The sequence below is a fragment of the Pristiophorus japonicus genome, chromosome 22 (assembly GCF_044704955.1).
Source record: "Pristiophorus japonicus isolate sPriJap1 chromosome 22, sPriJap1.hap1, whole genome shotgun sequence".
Lineage (NCBI taxonomy): Eukaryota > Metazoa > Chordata > Chondrichthyes > Pristiophoridae > Pristiophorus > Pristiophorus japonicus.
This window is the reverse complement of record NC_091998.1, coordinates 23,111,880-23,136,376: the sequence shown is the minus strand read 5'-3', so window position 1 is coordinate 23,136,376 and position 24,497 is coordinate 23,111,880. Positions and strand designations below refer to the sequence as shown.

At 42.2% G+C, this 24,497-nt stretch overlaps 1 protein-coding gene across 6 annotated transcripts in view; it reads left to right on the top strand.

Moving 5' to 3' along the window:
• mapk8a (mitogen-activated protein kinase 8a) overlaps positions 1-24,497 on the top strand; it is a 133,126-nt gene that overhangs the window by 2,594 nt on the left and 106,035 nt on the right. Inside the window, exon 2 of one of the 6 annotated variants that reach the window (XM_070865758.1) lies at positions 5,721-5,893. The exons of 4 other annotated variants lie outside the window; for them this stretch is intronic. The gene's annotated coding sequence lies outside the window, so the exon portion shown is untranslated. Of the gene's footprint in view, positions 1-5,720; positions 5,894-21,609; positions 21,678-24,497 lie in introns of those variants that run through there. One more of the 6 variants, XM_070865759.1, reaches the window with a different exon arrangement.

Genomic DNA, 24,497 nt, shown 5'->3' with positions numbered 1-24,497 from the left:
TTATAGGTGTTGTCAAGTCCTTCTTAATATAGCTTTCGTTTTTAATGCGGTGTTGAATTGCACTCTGCCCTGTGAGTGTCTGGTTCCATGATTGCTGGAGGGAAGTCCGTTTCCCATTTGTAAACAAAGCTTGTATTTGAGGTTCTTGATAGTGCTGACCATGGTCGAGCAGTTTCTGTAATAAATCCCATTTGAGACCTTTTGGGGTGTGAGGGATGAGGAAACATTTTTAAGATTGATGTATGGTACAGAGGAGCTTTATCACAAATTGCTTCTATCTGTACCTTGAGGAATGAAGATATAAAAAAACCTTACATTTATACAACACCTTTCATGATCTCTGGACGTCCCAAAGCGCTTTATAGCCAATGAAGTACTTTTGAAGTGTTGTCATTGTTGTAATATAGGAAACGCGGCAGCCAATTAGCGCACAGCAAGCTCCCACAAACAACAACGTGATAATAAGCAATAATCTGTTTTTAGTGATGTTGATTGAGGGATAAATATTGGCCAGGACACCGGGGAGAAATTCCCTGCTCTTCGCAATAGTGCCATGGGATCTTTTACATCCACCTGAGAGTGCAGACGGGCCTCGGCTTAGTGTCTCATCTAAAAGACAGCACCTCTGACAGTGCAGCACTCCCTCAGTACTGCACTTGAGTGTCAGCCTAGATTTTTGTGATCAAGTCTCTGGAGTGGGACTTGAACCCACAACCTCTGACTCAGAGGCGAGAGTGCTACCCACTGAGCCATAGCTGACACATCTCTACTGTACCTTTTACAGTTAGGTATTCACCTTCATATGTTAGCAGTAAAGTACAATTTTTCAAAACATTGGACTTTCTGAATATTTTCAAAACACTATATAATGATCAGTTCAGATAATAGAGTGAGAGTTGTGGAGACTTGGGATGGCCCAATAGCTGAGGTACTCATGAACTAGTCTACCTTAGATTTTCCAATAGAGGCAGATTGGTATGTTTTTATAATCCAGCTTGTCTGTGGACAGATGGGGTGTGACATTTTTGCATTTGTGCAGAATTTTTGAGTGGGTTTCATAAAACAATAGTAATGCACTACAGCGCTTTAAAGGAAAAGGATTGTTATTCGAAATAGAACAGTTTGAACTTTGTTAACGATTGATCCCACAGAGCAACTAAATGAATATGGAAAAATGGCCATAAAAATGTCAGCTTTCAGCTTATGTTTAAAGGCTGTATTGCAGATACTCTCAAACATTAAAAATGTGCCTCATAAACTTGGTAATGCTCAAAATGTATCTTTCCAGAATGCAGGAGTACTTTGGAACCAACTTGATTTCATTTCTTTTTGCAAATGTAGGCATTTTGTACTTGCACCTTATTCACTCACAAAGTTCAACAATGTAGTGGGGCAGGAGCTTTGTCGTATGTGTCTGTGTGCAAGGTATGAGTAAAACCCTGATTGATCGAGCAACGGCCTGCCTGGTTTTTGGTTATCTTTCACCTGGAGTGCACCCAGAGATATCTGTAGAGTTACCGAAGAACATAAGCAATAGGTATAGGAGTAGGTCATATGGCCCCTCGAGCCTTCTCCGCCATTCAATAAGATCATGGCTGATCTAATCTTTCCTCAACTGCACTTCCCTGCCCGCTCCCCATAACCCTTGACCCCCTTATCGTTCAAAAATTTGTCTATCTCCACCTTAAATATATTCAATGACCCAGCCTCCACAGCTCTCTGGGGTAGAGAATTCCGAAGAATCATGACTATTTCCAAGTGCTGTTTAGTTTCTAACTTTGATAATGATGAGTAAGAATATGACAGTTCAGGAACAAATGGTGTTCCTGACCTATTCGTCATTAATATAAAAGTCAATGTAATGTCTTGTGTATTCATTTTGCTCCAACCCTTGATGGATAGCTTTGGTATTCAACAAAGAATGTTCAATTATTTTAATATTTAAGCCATTCCTAATGCAATTTGAAGACTAAATGACGCTCTGCTTTGCTACTATAGTGCATTAGTAGAATCAATCAATCTACTTAGACTGGAAAACATGTTGATCAGATGGTTCAAAGAATAGTCGTGTTGGTATTCAAGATGACTTTTGTGCTATTGGTCATCCCAGTGAACATGCAACTATTCTATCTATTCTCATTTTGCGGCTTTGGGCTGGTGAAGAGCAAATGAGATCAGCCGAACCATTGCTTCTAGGTTGTTGAGCAGTATCTCCAAACCGGTTGGCTAGCATTGCAGGTAATAAATCAGCGTGAGCCCATTGACTGATGATTTAATTTGTGACGTGCTGTTGCCATTTGATTGGCCTCAGCTATATTCTGTATAACTGTAGCAAGACTTCTCTGCTTTTATACTCCATCCCCTTTGCAATAAAGGCCAAGATTCCATTGGCCTTCCTGATCACTTGCTGTACCTGCATACTAACCTTTTGTGTTTCATGCAAAAGTACCCCCAGGTCCCTCTGTACTGCAGCACTTGCAATTTTTCTCCATTTAAATAATAACTTGCGCTTGGATTTTTTTCTGCCAAAGAGCACAGCGTCACACTTTCCAACATTATACTCTATCTGCCAAATTTTTGCCCACTCACTTTGCAGATTTTTTGTGTCCTCACACAAGAACAAAGTAACCAATAATGAGATACAATAATGAATATAGAAATAAATGTAAATTTGAAACTATAGAAAGCAGTATACTCTAAGTACATCGACAATAAAGGAGAGGATGACAAAAAAGAACATGAAAACATTTGGAAAGAAGACAAAAAACAGTTGGGAAGGCAAACGGATTTACAAAATGAAATTATCAAAGAATACAAATAGAAATAGTAATTTATTCAATAGACCCATAAATAACAAAAGGAAAATCAAGATAGGGATAGGGGCCACTAAGGGATGCACAAAATAAACTAACGGGTAATGACAGTGAAATGACTGAAATATTGAATAGTTACTTTGCCTCAGTTTTCACCAGGGAGCCACAACAAGGTGGACATGACATTGGAAGAAGAGCATATGTAATATATATGACAAATCCAGGGAACTATAGACCAGTTAGCTTAATGTCCGTGACAGGAATCTTTACTCAAAAATGTTATAGAAAAACATCGAGAAACCGATGGTATAATAAAGAATAGTTGGCACGGATTTTAAAAGGAAAGGTTATGCTATGACCAACGTTACTGAATTCTTTGAAGAAGTAACAGAGTAGTCAAGAATAATGCAATGGATGTAATATATATTAACTTTTAAAAGGCCTTCAATAAGGTACCACATTTCAGACTCGTGACCATTGTTTTCAATCGCGATGTCCCGCACAGGTTGCTCACCAGCCGCCGTCGCTGGATGAGATACCATGCATGCGCAGCCGCGCAGCACATTTAAAGGGCCCGCACAGGAGGAAAAAATGAAAGGGAACATTGCTGATGACTATGGTCAGAGCATGTGGAGTCGGGGGACAAGTAGAAGAATGGATAGCAAACTGACCACAGAATAGAATTTAAGAGTGTATGGGTTAAAGATAGTTACTCAGACTGGTGGAAAGTGGGAACTTGTGTTCCAAAGGGACTGGTGCTGGAATCGCTATTGTTCACCATTTATATAAATTATTTGGGCTTGGGAATCATAAGTACTATATCAAAATTTGTGGATGGCACCAAACTGGTGGGTATATACAGTAAGACATTAACAAACTTGAAGAATGGCTGTGTAAATGGCAAATGAATTTTATTTTTGATATTTCAAGCGAAAGCTGGACCTTTTTCTGGTTGGGGTGGACATCACCTCTTCTAAAAGGTAATGTACTTCAGGGAATTCAGAGTTATAGTGATCTCCTGCACTAGTTTTGATCACCTAGATTGGTCGGAGAGGAATTTCCCAGATTTTCTTTTCCTCCCAACTGGCCTGGGGTTTTTAATCTGTTTTTTTTGCCTCTCCCAGCAGATCACATGGGTTCGGGAGGGGTGGGACAGGCTGGATGAATCAGAGGGACTTTACCTGTCCATCATTGTTCGTATGTTCACAACAACAAGGGTCCCAAATGACACATTTGGGAAAATCCACGTTACTCCTCCGAGGCAGTATTATTTCCATTCATTATCACGTTTTGTGGCCCACTGCCACACTAGATTTCAATCCAGCTCGCTAATTTGTCATTAATTCCACAAACCGTAACTTTCATTAAATGCCTTCTGAAAATCCAAGAGCAAATTAGGTCCACTGGCCAGCACTCATCCACAAGTTTAGTTACTGCCGCAAAAGAATTCTGGCAGATTAGCGAAGCATAACCCGTCACTTCTAAATCCATGCTGACTACACCGTATGGTCTCCCAGTTCTTTAAATGAGCACTGATAGTATCCCACATAACGCAATTAAGTATTTTCCCCATGACAGAAATGAAGCTAACTGCACTATAATTGCCAGGTTCATACCTCCACACTGTCTTACATCTGAAGTTTATTAAAGTAGGTTTCAATGTTTCCCAAATGTATTTAATCCTATTCATTTAATAACTCTGCAACTTTACAGATATAGCATCTCACTAAATACAAAGTATTGCATAGATTTTACAGCACAGAAACAGCCCATTCAAGCCTATTTTGGTGTTTATGCTCCACACGAGCCTGCTCCTACCTTACCTCATCTCATCCTATCAGCACATCTTTCTAAGCCTTTCTCCCTCATGTACTTGTCTGGCTTTCTCTTAAATGCATCAATGTTAATCGCCTCAACCACTCCATGTGGTAGCGAGTTCCACATTTTCACCACATTCTGAGTAAAGAAGTTTCTCTTGAATGCCTTATTGGATTTATTTGTGACTGTTTTATATTTATGGCCCCTAGTTTTGGATGCCCCCATAAATGGAGACATCTTCTCTACATTTACCCTAACAAACTCCTTCGTATTAAAGACCTCTGTCGGGTCACCTCTCAGCTTTTCTAGAGAAGAGAGCTCCAGCCTGTTCAGACTTTCCTGATGGTTGTACTTTCTCAGTTCTGATATCATCCTTGTAAATCTTTTCTGCACTTTCTATATCCTTTTTGAAATACGCCAACCAAAGTTCTATATAAGTTTAACATAACTTCTCTACTTTTCAATTCTGTTCCTCTAGAAATTAACCCCTGTACTTTGTTTGCACTTTTTATGGCTTTGTTAACCTGTGTTGCTACTTTTAATGATTTGCCTATCTGTACCCCAGATGCCTTTGTGCCTCTATCCCATTTAGGTTCTTATTTTCCAAGGAGTAGGTGGTCTCATTATTCCTTCTACGATATTGCACCACCTCACACTTATTTATGGTCCCTAATTTTGGATTTTCTTTTAAATGGAAACATCTTCTCTATGTCTACTGTATCAAATTCTTCATAATTTTAAAGACCGCTATTAGGTCACCTCTCAGCTTTTCGAGAGAAAGGAGGGATTCAGTGAATCGGCGCCCACGGTACGAAACGGCAGCCTATTCCAGAGAAAGAAAGAAAGACTTGGATTTATATAGTGCCTTTCATGACCACCGGACGTCTCAAAGCGTTTTCCAGCCAATGAAGTACTTTTGGAGTATAGTCACTGTTGTAATGTAAGAAAAGCAGCAGCCAATTTGCGCACAAACTCCCACAAACAGCAATGGGATAATGACCAGATAATCTGTTTTTTTTGTTATGTTGATTGAGAGATGAATATTGGCCAGGACACCAGGGATAACTCCCCTGCTTTTCTTCGAAATAGAGCCATGGAATGTTTTACGTCCACTTGACGGGGCCTTGGTTTAACGTCTCATCCGAAAGATGGCACCTCCAACAATGCAGCACTCCCTCAGCACTGCACTGGACTGTCAGCCTAGATTTTTTTTGTGCTCAAGTGCCTGGAGTAGGACTTGAACCCACAGCCTTCTGACTCAGGTGAGAATGTTACCCACTGAGCCACAGCTGACACTGTCTGAGTTAACACAGGTTCACTCTCTGGGAAAAGAACCACTTCCTGACATTTATCCGCGACCTGGCTTTACACAACTTATAATTGTGACCCTTGGTCCTCCCTAACCTATTTAATTGGAACAAACTGTCAACTGGAACACAATCTGTTCCCTTCATCATCTGATGTCTGGTTTCCAAACAGATCCAAATCCATTCAAAAGTACGTTTTGCCTATGTGCTGCCAGCCAGTTCTCAATCTAGCTCAATGGGCCCAAGTTTCCACATGATTTGCGCCTGATTTTTAGGAGCAACTGGTGGAGAACGGACTATCTTAGAAATCGCAATTCTCCACATTTTTTTTTGCAGTTCTAGTCAGGTAGAACAGTTCCACTTTGGAACATAATTTTTTCTTCAAAAGGGGACGTGTCCGGCCACTGACACCTGATTTCAAAGTTTCCACAGTGAAAACGTACTCCAAACTAACTTAGAATGGAGCAAGTGAAGATTTTTGTAGAACTGAAAAAACCTGTTCTACACATTAAAAAATCAGGCGCAGGTTACAAATTAGGCGTCCAGAACGAGGTGGGGAGGTGGGGGGGGGGAAGGGAAGTCATTAAATTCTACAATAAATCCTTATTTATACTTACACAAATATTACACAAATATTATACAAATAAATCCAACCTGAATAAAAATTTATAAGCAAAGAAAAGATTAAATAAACCATCTTCCTACCTGTGTGAAAGTGCTTCAGCCAGGGAGAATGCTGCAGCAAGCCTCACAAAACGAGGCAGCCGTTCCCGAACGCGGGGGGGGGGGAAAGGAAGCCGTTCCAGACGGCGGGAGGGAACCGACCGCCGACCGAACCGGGGGGGGGGGGGGGGGGGGGGAGAGCCGTTCCAGACGGCGGGTGGGAGGGAACCAACCAAATACGGGGGGGGGAGGAAGCCGTTCCAGACGGCAGGCGGGAGGGAGGGAACCGACCGAACGCAGGGGAGGAAGCCGTTCCAGACAGCGGGCGGAAGGGAACCAACCGAACGCGGGGGGGAGGGGGAAGGAAGCTGTTCCAGACGGCGGGCGGGAGGGAACCAACCAACCGAACGCAGGGGAGGAAGCCGTTCCAGACGGCGGGGAGGGACCCAACCGACCGACCGAACGCGGGGCGGGGGGGGGGGGGGGGAGAAGCCGTTCCAGACGGCGGGCGAGCGACCGAACGCAGGGGGGATGGGGGGGGGGGGGGGGGGGGGGGGGGGAGAGTGCGGGCCCAACCGACCGAACGCAGCGGGGGCGGGGAGGAGGAAGCCGTTCCAGACGGCGGGAGGGAGGGAGGGAGGGAGGGAAGGAGACAGAAGGCTGCAGGAAGCCTCAGAAATTGAGGAGCCATTTCCCGACGGCAAAAGGGGGAGGTCGTCGGGAAACGGCTGCCTCAACTTTCTGAGGCTTCCTGCAGCCTTCTCAGTGCTAATGTGCTTTTATTAAAAAATGTTTAAAAACTAAACAGCTACAAAGAACTACAAAAATGGCCGAGTGCCAATGTTTCCTTCACACTGCGCGTGCGCGAACGCTCCAACGCGCATGCACAGCGTTGCCGGCAGGAAAAAAAACTAATTTAAATAGTACCCGCCCCCTCCCACTTACAAAATCGGCGCGAGTGTCGGCTCCACACCCCTGGGCGCCGCGCCAAACAGACAAGGAGCTGCAGGGCTCTCCAGAATCGAGTTTTTTTTACGGCGCCGTTTTAGGCGCGAAAAACGGGCACCCAGCTCGGAGGGGCGCCCGTTTTTTATCGTGTGGAAACTTGGGCCCAATATATTACCACTGATACCAGACACTTTAGTCTTGTGTGGTACCTTATGAAAAGCTTTTTGGAAGTCTACTAGACTTTGTAACTTCTTCAAAAAATACAATTACATTTGTAAGACATTCCTTTTTTATGAAACTATACTATTCATAAATGACTTGAAGGAAACGTGTAAAAACAGCTTTTTGATAAGCTATGTAACCAAGTGACAAATACAAGGGTGATGAGTAGAATGGGTTAAGGAATGACAAATGGGTTTTAATGTTAATAAATGCAAGGAAATGGACAAGACACAATAAGGAGGCCCTATTTCAAAATGGTCCCTTTGCGTAGGGATAAATCAACAAGCTGCTTTTGGAATATTATGTGCAACTTCTGGTGTTCTGCAGTCAACAGAAAATTGGCACGTTGGAGAAGTTTCAAAGAGCGACAAAGGTAGTTCTTAGACTTGGGACTCTAAATTATGAGGCACGACCTGCAGAGATGAACATATTTTTAGTGGGAAAGAAGTGATTTGAGAGGATTCATAGTGCAGGTCTTTAAAATGGGCAGAAAGGATAATATTGATGTGCACATGATGATTCTGGGTTTAATATTCAGAAGCTTGAATCAAGACTAAAAGAACACACAACACACACAAGAATGGAACTGTGAAATGGATCCCAGCAAATACCTGTGTTGAACAACTCCTTCAAATAAAAAAGTGCTGGATGAACACCTGGTTTGGAGGTTATGGGATCAGGATAGCCTGCAATGATCAAATACTCAGAGGCGGTATTTGTGCTATTGGAGATGGTCTGAGAGGTCATCTTGAATGAAATGTCTAGAATTTTGCTTTATTACCTTTGGGGATAGGGAATATTTATGCAGCACTTTCCCCTCAATTGGTTAAATGGATGGGGTAGAGTCCATAATATAAACTTGGGGAAATTTGATGGGTTGAAATACTTTTTTATGCTCTATTCTTTATATTATGTTTATGATAGAAATAAGGCACACACCTATACCACCTACAGATACTATGGCGTAGTCAATCCAGAGTAGCTTTAATTTTCCTGTCATGCTTTACTCTGGTGATTAGCCGCATCAACATTTATCCGTTCTCTGTTTTCTCCGGATATAGTTCTTGAGCATTAACACTATAATTCAAAATGTTGGTGTGGCCAACATTTGCCATTAAGTTTCATGTTATTTTCTGTCGCTGGCCCATCTTTATTCAGTCCTTGAGATCCATTTCCCCTTTGGTTAATCTTGTTTGGTTAAGCAAGCTGTTATGTCTGATCTTGAGATGATGTCCACAATAGCTATTCAGTGACAGGCAGTGTGTTTGCTTTCAATGTGAAACATAATGACATCATCTCACTCTTGTACTGACACATTTACTATATCTTGGCATGCTTCGTCTATGCTGCCTCATCTGCATTTTGCCAAATGAACCTGTTAAATTTTGGCACTTTTTCAGCAAGGACATTTTGATTTATTAAAAATAGTCGCCTTTCCATTATTTCGTTTCCCCCTTTCAAATTCTCCCCTCGCACCACACACCATTTTACAACCTTTGCCATTTTTGTGTCTGTCACTAGATGATACACGTTGACTTTTGCTACAGATTTTTCTTCTCGCTGCGCAACGTTCTGCATGGCACCTCCTTGCCCTCTTGGGTCAGCTCAGATCAACGACACCATGTCGCAGTCACTCAGTGGTACAACATGTTACAACAGCTACTTCAACGTTTTTGACTTTACAGGTCTCATCTTTCATTTAAAACCCCCATCACTTTGACTTTTTAATTCATTTACGGGATGTTGGCGGCGCCGGCAAGCGACAGTCGTTACCATTACTAATGCTAGCTTTTTATTCCAGATTTTAAAAATTAACTGAATTTTTAAATTCCCCAGCTGCCGTGGTGAGATTTGAATTTGTGTCTCCAGATCATTAGTCCAGGCTTCTGGATTACTAGTCCAGTAACATATCCATTATACTACCGTACCCTGTGACTGATTTAATATCAGCTCAGATCGATGTTATATTGTCATACAGCAGACAGTTCAATCAGGAGCTAGAATCTTTGTATGGGAAAGAGATTTAAATAGCACTGGGTCATAGTGCATTCAATTGTTGTATTAATTGAAGTCTTTTTCAGCATATAAATACAATCTGGTGTCCAGCAACTGTACGATTCTCAAACATTTTCAGTTGACAATATCTCAAGTTTCAGTTCTTGTGTGTTGTCTATAACAATCTATTTTTAATCTAACAGAACCTTTTTATTCTTGACACATTGACACTTTTTCTCCTCGCTTGATAAAGGGTACTATCTGTTCCTCCACCCAGGAAATGCTGCTTGTCATCACAGGGATACCACGATTATTCAGCACACATGCAATAACCATTTGTTATAGTGCACTCTAATTGATTGTGACCTGGATAATATTTATGATTTTTATTAGTAAGAGAAAGCATATAAAACATTTACGTTCACCGCCTGGAATGTAACGATAGATTGTAGGAGAGCTATCTATTTCTACTTGTGTAGTGTTTCTTTTTCGAGTATCTACTCTTGTATTACCATGCCATCTTGATTCTCTCCAATCTTTTATTCCTTCAACTACAGTAGTAGATTCTGTGTGTGTGTAATGTACCTATTTTTGTGAAGTATTCTTGTGCTTTTTGACAGCTAATTGAAATATGTCAAAGCATTTCTATCTAAACTACGTACACTGGATTCGGAAAATGTGCATTGATGCTGTTACTGAGTGGGTGAATGCTTTGTGTCAACATTAATTATAATACGTGGTAATGAAGGTGGGGCGGGGGTGGCTGAGGTGCTGGATTTTTGTAAGAAATGCAGAGTGCACTTATTGTAGGTTGGCTCAGTGACATCACAGACCTTTGAACGCTGCTGTTTTTCTTTGCATCTTCAACAACAGTGAGAATGTTTTTTTGGAGACAACAGGAACAGAATGCTCATTTTTGGCATGAGTGGAATTTAATGAACCTGTGAGAAATAAAAATGCAAGCAATTTCAAGTGTTTAAATGAAAAAAAAAATCCTCCCATCTGGCTGTTCTAACTTTGTATCCAGCAAACCAAATAACTGCAGAACATGAAAATAAATGAATGACTTGACAACCAAAGCACGGCAAGTGGAGAAAAGTGACCCATGCGCAAGTATTGCCCTGGGTTAAAGCACACACTCTTGTATCAAGGGATGAGAAAGATTTCCTAACAGCTAAGTCATCATCTATCCTGAATTGAATTCACGTGTACTCAGCAATATATCTCAAGTCCGCTTTCAGTAACGAAAGCTGTGTTTATATTGTGGCGGCAGGGATGCTGGCTCCTTGTGTCCAGTCATACAGCTGGCTGAAACCTACAGATAAACTTGCCAGAGTTCATTATAGCCAGCGGCCAGGACAACACTGTTTATATAAAACAAAATTGTCTTCCCGACCGTGTGCCTTAGCAAATCGTGGCAACCAATGGTGGAAGGCTCTTGTGCTGGGTGCCAGCACTACCAGCACAGGTCTTTGCACAATCTAAAAGCAGTTGGAAGTTCAGACCACTTGTGGTAGCTTCAATTAGCTTGAGTAAGTGTGAAACAGTAAAAAGTCCTCTGTACAATTGCCTTTATTAAATGGTTCCATTTAAAGTACGATTCAACGTGTAAGAATGGATCCTGAGATTTTAAGATTTGATGTCAGGTTTTAAAATAGTTGGTGTTTCACAGTCATTTGTTCATTCAAAGGATTGTTAAGAGAGCATCACCCACTCCCACACTTAATTTATTTTTGTGCCTCTATTTTACACCTAATTTCAGTGATGCAAAGAATCTGAGGGAAGCGCTTGCTTAGGCATGTACGCTTCTTTTGTTTGGGCCAAAAATGGTTTGCTTAATCTTTGTTGGCGGGTAGGGGGGTGATGTTTTTACTTTGCATTGATGGTGTGAAGTGAGGATGAGTTGCTAAGAATAAATCCTCAACATTTCATATTATAGTAATAGGTTTTGTGTGTGAAATTTCAAAATTAATCATTTGCAACATTGAAACTGCAGCTTTTGGGTATGAAATTAAATTTAAATATTGGGGATCCTTACTCCAGAGAAGCTGCTGCCATCTTCCTACAAGTGTCCTGCCAACTGGTTGTACTATACCTGTAGGCGCTACTTTGAAGCAAGCTCATCACTCTTTGATAACTGCAGTTTAGAAGCATGTAGGGTCTCCAGGCCCATTTTCTTCCCTCAATTATTTCTAATTTTGTTTCCACAGTGTGTCCGCTGTGGCTCAGTGCGTAGCACAATCGCCTGTGAGTCATGAAGGCTGTGGGTTCAAGTCCCACACTTGAGCGCATAAATCTAGGCTGACACTCCAGTGTTGCACTGTCGGAGGTGCCGCCTTTCGGATGAGACGTTAAACCGAAGCCCCGTCTGCTCTCTTGAGTGGATGTAAAAGATCTCATGGCACTATTTCGAAGAAGAGCAGGGGAGTTATCCTCGGTGTCCTGGCCAATATTTATCCCACAATCAACAAAACAAAATCAGATTATCTGGTCATTATCAGTGGAAGTTGGCTGTGCGCAAGTTGGCTGGAGAGCACATTGAGACGCCTGGTGGTTGTGAAAGGCACTATATAAATGCAAGTCTTTCTTCTTTCTTGAAAGTGTTCAAACTTGGTGGGGTTGGTTCCATGATTACTGATTGCCTTCTGATACCTCACCTATCCTTCATATGTGAACTTGGTGCTAGCAGAGTATTTAACTATGGGGATTATTTCATCTGAGCTCACTCCTGTCCACACACGCACGTTCCAGCAGGAGTCTCTGTTCGGAACTTGGGCTGGTTTTCTTGTCGAGAGGTGCTGAGACCCACTTTGGTCAACTCAGCAGAGGCCGGGAATGGAACGTGGGATCTTTTGGCCTGCAGGTCTCAGCTATAGTTGCGTTTGAAAGATATTCTATCACAACAAGAACAAAGCTTGCAGTTGAATAGCAGCCCTCGTGTCGAGGAATGTCCAAATGCTCACAATATGGACAAGGGAAAAATGATGTGGGTGGGACTGGAAGATGGCTTGAAGACATTGATTCGTGGTTAATTTTGTTGTAAATTTCTGAAAAGGGTACTGTGTTGCAATTAGTCAGCTGCGGGTGAGACTCAGTATTTCAAATTTACTTACGTGGGGTTATCAAACAAAATGCACAATGATTTTTGCAGACTAATGTTGTAGTCAATGACTATTTTTGAGTTATATAGCCATGTGTACCCTGCAGTATGTTTATATTTGCCAGTTGCTCAAGGGTTCAGAATCTTCGATGAAGCAAACCGTAAATTTGCAGTGTGCATTAAGTCCTTTGCGTTGAAGATTTTTCCAACTTAATTTGTGGGCACATGAGATATGGGGAGTTCCAATGTCTGTCAACCAACACCACCCCCCCCCCCCCCCCCAGCTTATCTGGTCATTCATTTGGAAAATAGAAAAGAGACTTGCAATCCTATAGTGCCTTTCACGACCACAAGACATTCCAAAGCACTTTACAGCCACGTTTGAAGTGTTGTTGTAATGTAGGAAACACAGCAGCCAATTTGCGCACAGCAAGTTCCCACAAATAGCAATGTGCTAATGACCAGATAATCTGTGTTTTAATGATGATGATTGAGAGATAAATATTGGACCCCAGGGATAACTGCCCTGCACTTCTTCAAAATAGTGCCATGGGGTCTTTTACGTCCACCTGCGAAGGCAGACGAGGCCTCAGTTTAATGTCTCATCCAAAGGACGGAGATTGTGGTTTTGTTAATGTACAGTGCAACATCCCCACCGTCATCTAGGAATCCCTGGCCAAAGAAGGAAGAGCATCCGGGAGGGCGCTGAGCACTTCGAGTCTCGTTGTCGGGAGCATGCAGAAAACAAGCGCAGGCAGCAGAAGGAGCGTGTGGCAAACCAGACTCCCCACCCACCCTTTCCTTCAACCTGTGACAGAGACTGTAATTCCCGTATTGGACTGTACAGTCACCTGAGAACTTACTTTTAGAGTGGAAATGAGTCTTGCTCAATTTCGAGGGACTGCCGACGATGATGATGAATGTATATAAATGGGTTGCCACATTTGCCTGCATGATTACAGGCACTGTAATAAACCATTAGTTGTGAAGCAGTTTGGGATATCTTGAGGATGTGAAGGGGGCTATATAAATGCAGGCTTATTTCTTTAATGTCTGTTTTGTTACTATTTATAAATGAGATGTATATAGTCTACTGTACTTCATTAATTTATTCTCAGCAGAATATAAGACTGCACATCAACATTTCAAAGAGCAAAGCGTCATGGTTTAGAGCATGATACATCAAGATTCATAATTGTCTTACCAGTATCGGACTTGCAGTTTTTAATTGTATGGGTAGGCTAATGTTTAATTATCATAATTGGCATACATGTGCTTGATTTAAATTGGCCTAATTTGTTAATGTTATCACTTGAATCAAAATGAATCCTGCAATTCAGGTATCTTTCAATTGTTTTGCTGTTTGTGTCAATAAACATGTAGAAACAGTGCATTGCCGCTGGCTGATTTCTCCCTGCACTCCTTCTCTTTGCACTGTTGTACAAGCAAAATATAAAAACAGATAGTAAAAGCTTTTACCGATATATAAAATGGAAGAGAGTGACTAAAGTAAATGTTGGTCCCTTAGAAGATGAGAAGGGGGATTTAATAATGGGAAATGTGGAAATGGCTGAGACCTTAAACAATTATTTTGCTTCTGTCTTCACAGTGGAAGACACAAAAACCATGCCAAAAATTGCTGGTCACGTGAATGTGGGAAGGGAGGACCTTGAGACAATCACTATCACTAGGGGGGTAGTGCTAGACAGGCTAATGGGACTCAAGGTAGACAAGTCCCCTGGTCCTGATGAAATGCATCCCAGGTTATTAAAAGAAATGGCGGAAGTTATAGCAGATGCATTCGTTATAATCTACCAAAATTCTCTGGACTCTGGGGAGGTACCAGCGGATTGAAAAGCAGCAAAAAGGGGGCAGACAAAAGGCTGGTAACTATAGGCCGGTTAGTTTAACATCTGTAGTGGGAAAAATGCTTGAAGCTATCATTAAGCAAGAAATAGCAGGACATCTAGATAGGAATAGTGCAATCAAGCAGACGCAACATGGATTCATGAAGGGGAAATCATGTTTAACTAATTTACTGGAATTCTTTGAGGATATAACGAGCATGGTGGATAGAGGTGTACCGATGGATGTGGTGTATTTAGATTTCCAAAAGGCATTCGATAAGGTGCCACACAAAAGGTTACTGCAGAAGATAAAAGTACGCGGAGTCAGAGGAAATGTATTAGCATGGATCGAGAATTGGCTGGCTAACAGAAAGCAGAGATTCGGGATAAATGGGTCCTTTTCGGGTTGGAAATTAGTGGTTAGTGTTGTGCCACAGGGATTGGTGCTGGGACCACAACTCTTTACAATATACATAGATGACCTGGAAGAGGGGACAGAGTGTAGTGTAACAAAATTTGCAGATGACACAAAAATTAGTGGGAAAGCGGGTTGTGTAGAGGACACAGAGAGGCTGCAAAGAGATTTAGATAGGTTAAGCGAATGGGCTAAGATTTGGCAGATGGAATACAATGTTGGAAAATGTGAAGTCATCCACCTTGGGGAAAAAAAAACAGTAAAAGGGAATATTATTTGAATGGTGAGAAATTACAACATGCTGCGGTGCAGAGGGACCTGGGGATCCAAAGTTAGTTTGCAGGTGCAGCAGGTAATCAGGAAGGCGAATGGAATGTTGGCCTTCATTGCGAGAGGGATGGAGTACAAAAGCAGGGAGGTCCTGCTGCAACTGTACAGGGTATTGGTGAGGACGCACCTGGAGTACTGCATGCAGTTTTGGTCACCTTACTTAAGGAAGGATATACTAGCCTTGGAGGGGGTACAGAGACGATTCACTAGGCTGATTCCGGAGATGAGGGGGCTACCTTATGATGATAGATTGAATAGACTGGGTCTTTACTCGTTGGAGTTCAAAAGGATGAGGGGTGATCTTATTGAAACATTTAAAATAATGAAAGGGATAGACAAGATGGAGGCAGAGAGGTTGTTTCCACTGGTCGGGGAGACTAGAACTAGGGGGCACACTCAAAATACGGGGGAGTCAATTTAAAACCGAGTTGAGAAGGAATTTCTTCTCCTAGAGGGTTGTGAATCTGTGGAATTCTCTGCCCAAGGAAGCAGTTGAGGCTAGCTCATTGAATGTATTCAAATCACAGATAGATAGATTTTTAACCAATAAGGGAATTAAGGGTTATGGGGAGCAGGCGGATAAGTGGAGCTGAGTCCACGGCCAGATCAGCCATGATCGTTTTGAATGTAAAATGAAGACTAGGGAGCCGACATTCAGGCTCGCCAGAAACCTGGCGCACTTACTATTTTTAAGTGTTCCACTGGGTAGGATGAGGTCGACTCGTGATCGATATTCAGCTCTTTGTCCTTTTTTTGCAGCGGACTGGAAGTCGGTCATCTTGGGGGTGGAAGTGGAGGCAGGATGGAGTTTCAGCTGCTGTCAGTCAGCAGCGGTGTGGAGATGACTTCATGACGCATGTGCGTCACCACGCTCTCCCCTTCATTAAAGGGTGAGCATTTAGCACTTTGAAACTTCGGTCCACTGGGCCACCAGGGAGGGTTTCGGCTGGGCCAGCGGCCTGTCACCCAAGAGAGGGTGCCGGGCTGCTTGTTGGCGGCTCCGGCCGAACCCGGGGGCATAATTGTTGGCCCGACCTGGCAGTCGGCCGTCAAAAAAAAACATGGCGGTCATGACAATGTGCCCTCCCCTTTAAGGGCCGCTGTGCTGCCATGGCTTACAGAGTCAAAGCAACGTGCACCGACAGAAAAAGCTGTCGGGGACGCCGCACTGTGGATCGTGGATTATTGCGGCTAAATTTCGCGGGAGATCGGTGGTGCGCGCTTTGATGACGTGCTTCGGACGCTCGGCAGCAGCGGGGCGGAAGTGGGAACCGCCAGAAATATCTCGCTGAATTTCGATCGTGGCGGCCATTAGACCGGAAGTTGGCAGCCGCTCAACTCTGCCGCCTGGGGCCGCCGCTTTCTGGCGGTAAGTGGCCTTTTTGGGAGGCTGAATTTCAGCCCCAAGATCTCATCGAGTTTGACACAGGTTGTAGCACCGTTTGGAATGCAGGATCCTCTGTGCTAACTTCGAGATGGCTGTGTTAAAGGAGCTTAGAATTAAGTAGAATATAGAGCACATAATAGGCCATTCGGCCAAACCAGTCCATGCCGACGTTTATGCTCCACTCGCATATCTGCCCATCCTTCCTCATCTAACTATCAGCATAACACTCTATTCCCTTCTCATATGCATATCTAGCTTCTCCTTAAATGCATCTATACTATTTGCCTGAACTGCTCCTTGTGGTAGCGAGTTCAGAAATTGTGCTCCAGATGTTTCATTCCCAGCCCTGATGCTCATCTGTTTTATTATGGACACTGCATTGCTGTACAGACAATTTAACTCAATTTTAATTAGTCTTTTCATTTTTGTAACCATCTTTTTACACTCTTGTTTTATTACTTTATATTTATTTTCTGGCCATCTACGTCCTTCCTTAGTTTAATCTGTCCCATTCTGCCTTTCCTGTCTCATTTATATTCAAGATTGTTTCATTTCCTGTAGACCCTAGCATCTTAGTTTAAAGCCTTTACCACCTCCGTATTTCCCTTTCCACTCGGGCACTGGTCGCATTCCAGTTCAGGTGGAGCCTGACCCATCGGTACGGCTTATAGAAATAGTGTTTTTTTAGATTAAATAAAAATGGCAAGTGTGAGATTTATCCCTGCAAAGGCATATCCGTGTTAGATTCTGTGATCATCAGTCTAAATGAGGGATCTTTGGTGGATCTGGACTGAAATTAGTCAGAACTTTCCACAGCCAAACAGGACATTCAGCGCACCTACATGCACCTAGCTTCAACTCCCATCAACCGAGCTGGCTCCTCACTCAAACTGAATTCTTTGATATGCAACCTTGGACCATAAACAAAGCTTTCTGCCCCATGTCTGGTCTATTATCAAGGCTGCCTTCTTCCATTGCTGGATCATTGCCTACTTAATTCCTACTCCACTCTTGCCATTGCTGTAACCCTTATACATGTCTCTCTCAACTGGACGATTGGTTTCTTTAATGCGCTCTTCATTGATCTCTCGCCATTGCCTCATCCAGCTCTTTTTGGATCATCTTTCCAGCCATGTGGTCGACTTCACACCCTGTATTCATCTGCTTCCGTGTTATTGCAAGTTCCCTGCACTCTCTGCTCCACCATCGAAGGCTGATCATCGAGGCAGTTTCACGAGGTTGATTCCTGAGATGAAGGGGTTGTCTTATGAAGAAAGGTTGAGCCTATACTCATTGGAGTTTAGAAGAATGAGAAGTGATCTTATTGAAACGAATAACATTCTGAGAGGGCTGGACAGGGTAGATGCAGAGAGGATGTTTTCCTTCGTGGGGAAATCTAGAATGAGGGAGCATAGTTTCAGTATAAGCGATCGCCCATTTAAAACAGAGATGAGGAATTTCTTCTCTTGGAGGGTCATGAATCTTTGGAATTCTCTACCTCAGAGAGCTGTGGAGGCTGGGTCATCGAATATATTTAAAGTGAGAGAGATAGATTTTTGAATGATAAGGGAGTCAAAGGTTATGGGGAGCAGGCAGGGAATTGAGGCCAAGATCAGATCAGTCATGATCTTATTGAATGGCGGAGCAGGCTCGAGTGGTCAAATGGCCTACTCCTGCTCCTATTTATTATGTTCTTCTTATGTATTATGTTCTTCTTATGTTCTATCATTCAGCCAACTATACTCCTGCTCTCTGGAACTCTTTGAACATCATTCCGCATTGTTAATTGTCTCCCTGCCTCCTGAGTTCCTTCATAGGCTTTTCGACGTTCACCTCCTTCCCCCTTGCAGAGAGCTCTAAGACATTGTTATATGAGAAGCACGCTATTGAATGTAAGTTGTTGTACTATTTGTACAGGCTCTGTGACGGAAAAGAGAGATGTGTGAGTCAAGTTATCTAAAGTGCTGGTGGGCGTGGAGGAAATGTTGCCACTTTCTTGAACAAGTGAGCATTTTACATATGAAATTGGTTTGAAAGTTGCTTAATGCTTTAGAAGCTTACATACTTCTTCGCCATATGTGGTTTGACACCGCTTGAGTTGTATGAACTGCAAAGAAATAGTAACTTGGAACAATAGAACTGGTTGGGAAGCTGCTAGGATTAATTTCAAATCTTAATGCCACCAGATTTATTGGTATGCCAATATGGAAGAGTTATGTTTGGGAGGTCTTGCGTGTTAGTGATGACTTCTCTTAACCATGGTATCTTACAAAGATATACATTGGAGCTCATTGTAAAGGATGGGTAAATTTATTGCCATATCATTTCCTTGCATCCCTCACTGAGTATGGAAATATTTCTATCATAGACCTGATAAATGTGCATAGTTGGCCAGAATTAAACATATCGCTGTTACACTAGTCTCGTTCAGAATCTGGTGACTGGTATTTCTTCTGTCAGAGGGCCGTGAATCTGGAGTTCTCTGCCCCAAAGAGCTGTGGAGGCTGGGTCCTTGAATATATTTAAGGTGGAGATAGACAGATTTTTGACCGATAAGGGAGTCGAGGGTTATGGGGAGCGGGCAGGGAAGTGGAGTTGAGGCCAAGATCAGATCAGCCATGATCTTATTGAATGGTGGAGCAGGCTCGAGGGGCCAAATGGCCTAATCCTGCTCTTATTGGTTAAAGAATTTCTCACCAAGCATTTCTGCAGTAATTTAGTATCTAGCTCCATAAACTCATGTGCGTTGTGTGTTCATTTTTACCATCTTGGACAATGTATGGCAGTGTGTTTTACTTTCTGAAATACCGCACTGTACTTCAGGACACTGCAAGAAATCATTTGTGCTAATTTCGACTCTGCCCGTCCCGCATTGATCCACAGACCTACTATAAAACTGTTTAAAGTTCACTTTAAAAAATGGGATAAATTGTTGCCTCGCCATCTCTGCGTGATTCCTCGGCACATTCTTCAGATTGCGATCTGGTGCTGATTAAGAGAATTGAGGTAATTATCCCACAGCTCTGTCTTCTCGAGTAGGTAGGCAGACCAATTTGTTTTTCAGAACCAGCATTATGCAACTGATAATGTGAATGTGATCATAACAGTTATTTCTGTTCTAACTTTTGTTTGCAGCAGACTGCGACAAATAGCTTTTGCAAAAATTTTATTCACTTTTGCAAGCAAGATCATTTAAATTTTAAAATGGTATTTCTTTGTCTCAGTTTGAATAGTAAAGGTACAGGTGCAGCATCCAAAAGCCGGAGATCTGGAATGATCCGGACTCCTGACCGATTGATGGCAAGCTCGACCGTCATCTGTAAAATAATTCGGACCCTACCGACCTCGCCTTGCCGCCGCTGCCCGACCTTGGGCCTCGCCTCGCCGCCGCTGCTGCCAGAGCTCGGGGCCCCCTCGCTGGCCCGCCCGAACACCTCGGGGCCTCCTCGCCGTCCTGCCCGAGCAACTCCACGACGGCGGGGCCTCGCTCGAACACCTCATCACCCAGCGATCTGAACAGCTCTTTGGCGAGCACCCCCGCGACGTTCCAAAATCCGGAAATACCCGAACCTGGGCTCGGGTGTTTCCAGATTCGTGACGTCAGAAAGACATTCCAAAATACGGAACGTCCTCGGTCCCGAGGGTTCCGGATTTGAGACGCTGCACCTGTAGTACATTTCAGGAAAAACATGGTTTCACTGGCCACTGCTGGTGGACTTGCTAAAACCGATGTTTTTGCAAGTTGAAGGGCAAGTTAAATAGATACATACATTGCTCTGGTTTCTCCAAATTTAATAAGTTTTGTAAGTTCTAATGCCAGGGTTTGCTTGTGTTTTCGGCAGATTTTAGTAGTGGAATTCTGCAATCATCATTCATTTAAAAACAAGTGGCCAACTGGAAGGTTAACTTCCATAGCTGATTTACGTGGCACTGCACAGCTTGGTTGAGAAGCATTCACTATTTAAACAGGTTTAGTATGACCAGTGTGATCTTTGAAATGTACACCCTGTAGTTGGGAGTATATTGAGTTAAGGGACTTCTTTTGATTGAAAAGATTTATAGGCCTGCTGTCACCTGAATGTTTAACACTGCAGGGAGATAGCACGAGCAGACAGTCAAGCTAGTGCAAAGTTAGTACAGTCGGGGCTAATTGGAGGTTATATAAATATTGTATCAAGTTTTAAAATATTCTTCGAATTAAACAGTGGGATGGCAGGTGTATGTACCAGATTAGCTTTTGGATGTGCAACCCATTTCACAGAATAACTGTTCAATAATAATAACTTTTTTAATGTAGCGCCTTTAACGTAGTAAAACCGTCCCAAGGTACTTCACAGCAGTGTTACAGACAAAACAGATACATTTGACACTAAGCCACAAAAGAAAAAATTAAGGCAGGTGACCAAAAGATTGGTTAAAGAGGTAGGTTTTAAGGAGTGTCTTAAAGGAGGATAGAGAGGCGGAGAGGTTTCAGGATGGAGTTCCAGAGCTTAGGGCCCAAACAGCTTTTAATATTTAATAATGAAGCAAAGGCTACATTTCTGAGATAAGCAGAATATGTCATTCAAGGCACAAGCTGGACACTACCTGTAATTATGGTTATACGGTTCTGATACAATAAGAGTGAAGCATATATCCTCCAAAAACTAGGTTATAACGTTGCTCAACTCTGATGGTGCCTTCTGTTAGACATTTAGTGTCACATTATTGGCAGAATGAACTACAGAAGCCAGTAAAGTGTCTAATAAATTCTGTTCATGCAGGTATTCCCCATAGGGATAAAGCTTGTGTGGACCACTGTGCTGAAGTACACGGGGAATATCTTGTGACACGTGAGCAGTTGTCCTCCTTTCTTCTTGACTGTATTTGTTACTGCTGGGAATAGATCCTTCATGGGTTGACTGGTTTATACTTTAAAAGGTTTGCAAGTCCCAATTGGCCAACATTGATTGTCTTCAGGGCTCCAACATTCATGCAGAAGTTATCGCTGCTCTGTTTAGCAAATGACGATAGTCATGTAGTTTATACATGTTTATGCTCTGTCACTTCTATTTAACTCTCTTTTTGTTAAGATGACATTAGAACCATAGAATAGTACAGTACAGAAGGAGGCCATTCGGCCCATGAAGGGAATTGGATAAATACTTGAAGGAGAAAAAATTGCAGTGATACAGGAAAAGAGTGGGGGAGTGGGACTAACTGGACTGCTCTTCGAAAGAGCAGGCTCGACAGGCCAAATGGCCACTTTTTGTGCTGTACTATTCTGATTCTGGACTCTCTTGAACTGTGAAACATGCAAGTAGTTTATCTGGAGAAGCATGTTAAGCTAAATAATGCCAATGGAACATTTGGTTTTGCAGATCTGTCACCTGTGCAGCAGGTGCATTTAATACAAACTGATCTTCAGTCTTGTTATTATCATATATTATTGATTACAGTTTAACCATAGGCTGGTGGTAGGTCCAGGGAAATTCCAAGTTTTCTGTAACACTACATTTTGTAAAATTCATTCTCTGCAAGGCTGACATTTATTGCCCATCCCTAATAGCCCCTGAGCAGGTGATGGTGAGCCACCTTCTTGAACCGCTGCGGTTCGTTTGATAGGGTGTTCAGGATTTTGACCCAGCGATGATGTTGGAATGGCGATGTACTTCCAAGTCAGGATGAAGTGTGACTTGCAGTGGAACTGAATCTTAGATCCCATTAGGATCAAGGTTTGGTTAGCTACACAAGGCTTATATAGGTGACAGCATGCAATTGACCCCGTGCAGATCAGTATAAAAGTCAAGTGATACCGCCATGCTAACTTATTTTAACCCTTTCTGTACCTCAGCTGAGTTATCTTGTCTTGGTACAACCCAGCTAGCCACATCATGGACAAGGTAATCTGTTGAACACTAATTCTAGAGTATTTGATGCAACAAATACTTTTGTCGTAGTGTTTACATGACACCATCATGGTCCCTATAAATATATATGCGCATGCTGTGTATTTCAGACCTACATTGTTTTGTTTCCTGTACTGAGGGTATCTGTTGTTGCCTGAACATATTGTCCTTCATATTCACAAGCCATTGCATTTCAGGTACGCATTGACTTGGTATTTTGATAATACGCTGCAGAACTGTAATGATTCAGATTAGTACTAGTCATAAATTAGTACTAGTCATAAAGTACTTGGGAAAGTGAGCTATTAAACTTGAGAGAATATTTTGTGAATGTATTAAAAATGTTGGACAGAAAGAATAGGAAAGATGCCAATTTCCGAGTGAGATGGAAACTTTTTGAGCAACTTGAAACTATGCATATTGCATCTAGCAAAAGAGTCAACTATTTCAATATGTAAAGGAGTTCTGGAAGGACATCACTGCAGTCTGCTGGGAACTGCTGAAATAATTTGTGCTTTGAGTGGAATAGTATTATTCTTTTTAAGTGAAACCTAATGATTGTTTTCTCGTCGTTCATTATCTTGGAATTTTCTATAATGCATAATGTTATCATGAACCCTCGCTGACTGCTAATATTCTCTCTCTGGTATTACTTGATGGAAGGTCAGATCTTGGTTACCACAGAGGTGTGAAAGAATGATGTCTCAATCAGATTTGAAATCCTCATTATTGCAAAGATTTAACCTTTTTTTATCCTGAATTTCCTTTTCCTATTTTATCAAGCATATTTCTACAATGGTTTTTGAAAAATAGTTGGCATACACAGCCTCCAAAAAAGAAATGGGCAGAATTGCGCCAAGGGAATTTACATAAAAATATAAGGAATAGGCCCTTCGAGCCTGCTCTGCCATTCAATTTAATTTGGAGAAATCCAACTCGTATTTAATGTAATGTTACAAATTGGATTGCAACACTCAATATTAATGTAGATCTGGACTATGTACCTTATTTTCTGTTTGAATATGTGTTATCAAATATCATAAATCAACAGGTATGATAGCTTAATTGTTACGGTTGTGTAAGCAGCAGCCCAGAGGTTGAGTTCCAGTCACACCATGGCAAGTTGAACAATGCATTAATCCCAATAACTTTGGGCTAGCACCAGAAAATAACCATGAAATCTGCTAAATTGCTGTAAAAGAACCCAACTGGTGCGACAATGTCCTCAACCCCCACCCAGTCCGGCCAACATGCAACTCCAGTCCCACGCTTTGTGGTTGATTCTTAATCACCTACATCCTAAAAATAAAGTAAAAAAAAAACAAAATGGAAGGATAACATGTAGGGAAATGGTGCTTGCATTGTGTGCCAACTTTCTTCAGTCAAAGATACCAACTTCAATATAACCACTTCCCCTGTGTGTGTGATTAGTTTCTGTGCAGTATTAATGTGGCATTGGATGTGAATGGCTAGCAGATAAATAATGTACTGATGTGAACGGGCTATTTACTGTGCTGTTGGGGCAAATGCAGTCTGTATTTATAACCCTGTGAGTATTGTGGGATTATCTGCGCTGACCTTGGAGGAGACTTCTTGCATAACTTAAACACTAAGGAAAGTGAAAGAACTAAACTGCAATGGGAAATCAGTGCAATTTTGGGAAGCTTAACTTTCTACTGAATAGATCACTATGCAAATATTAGTATAATGAGATGTAGGTGGGTTGGTGCAGTAACCAAATTGAACCATCCGCGCTTTCAATTT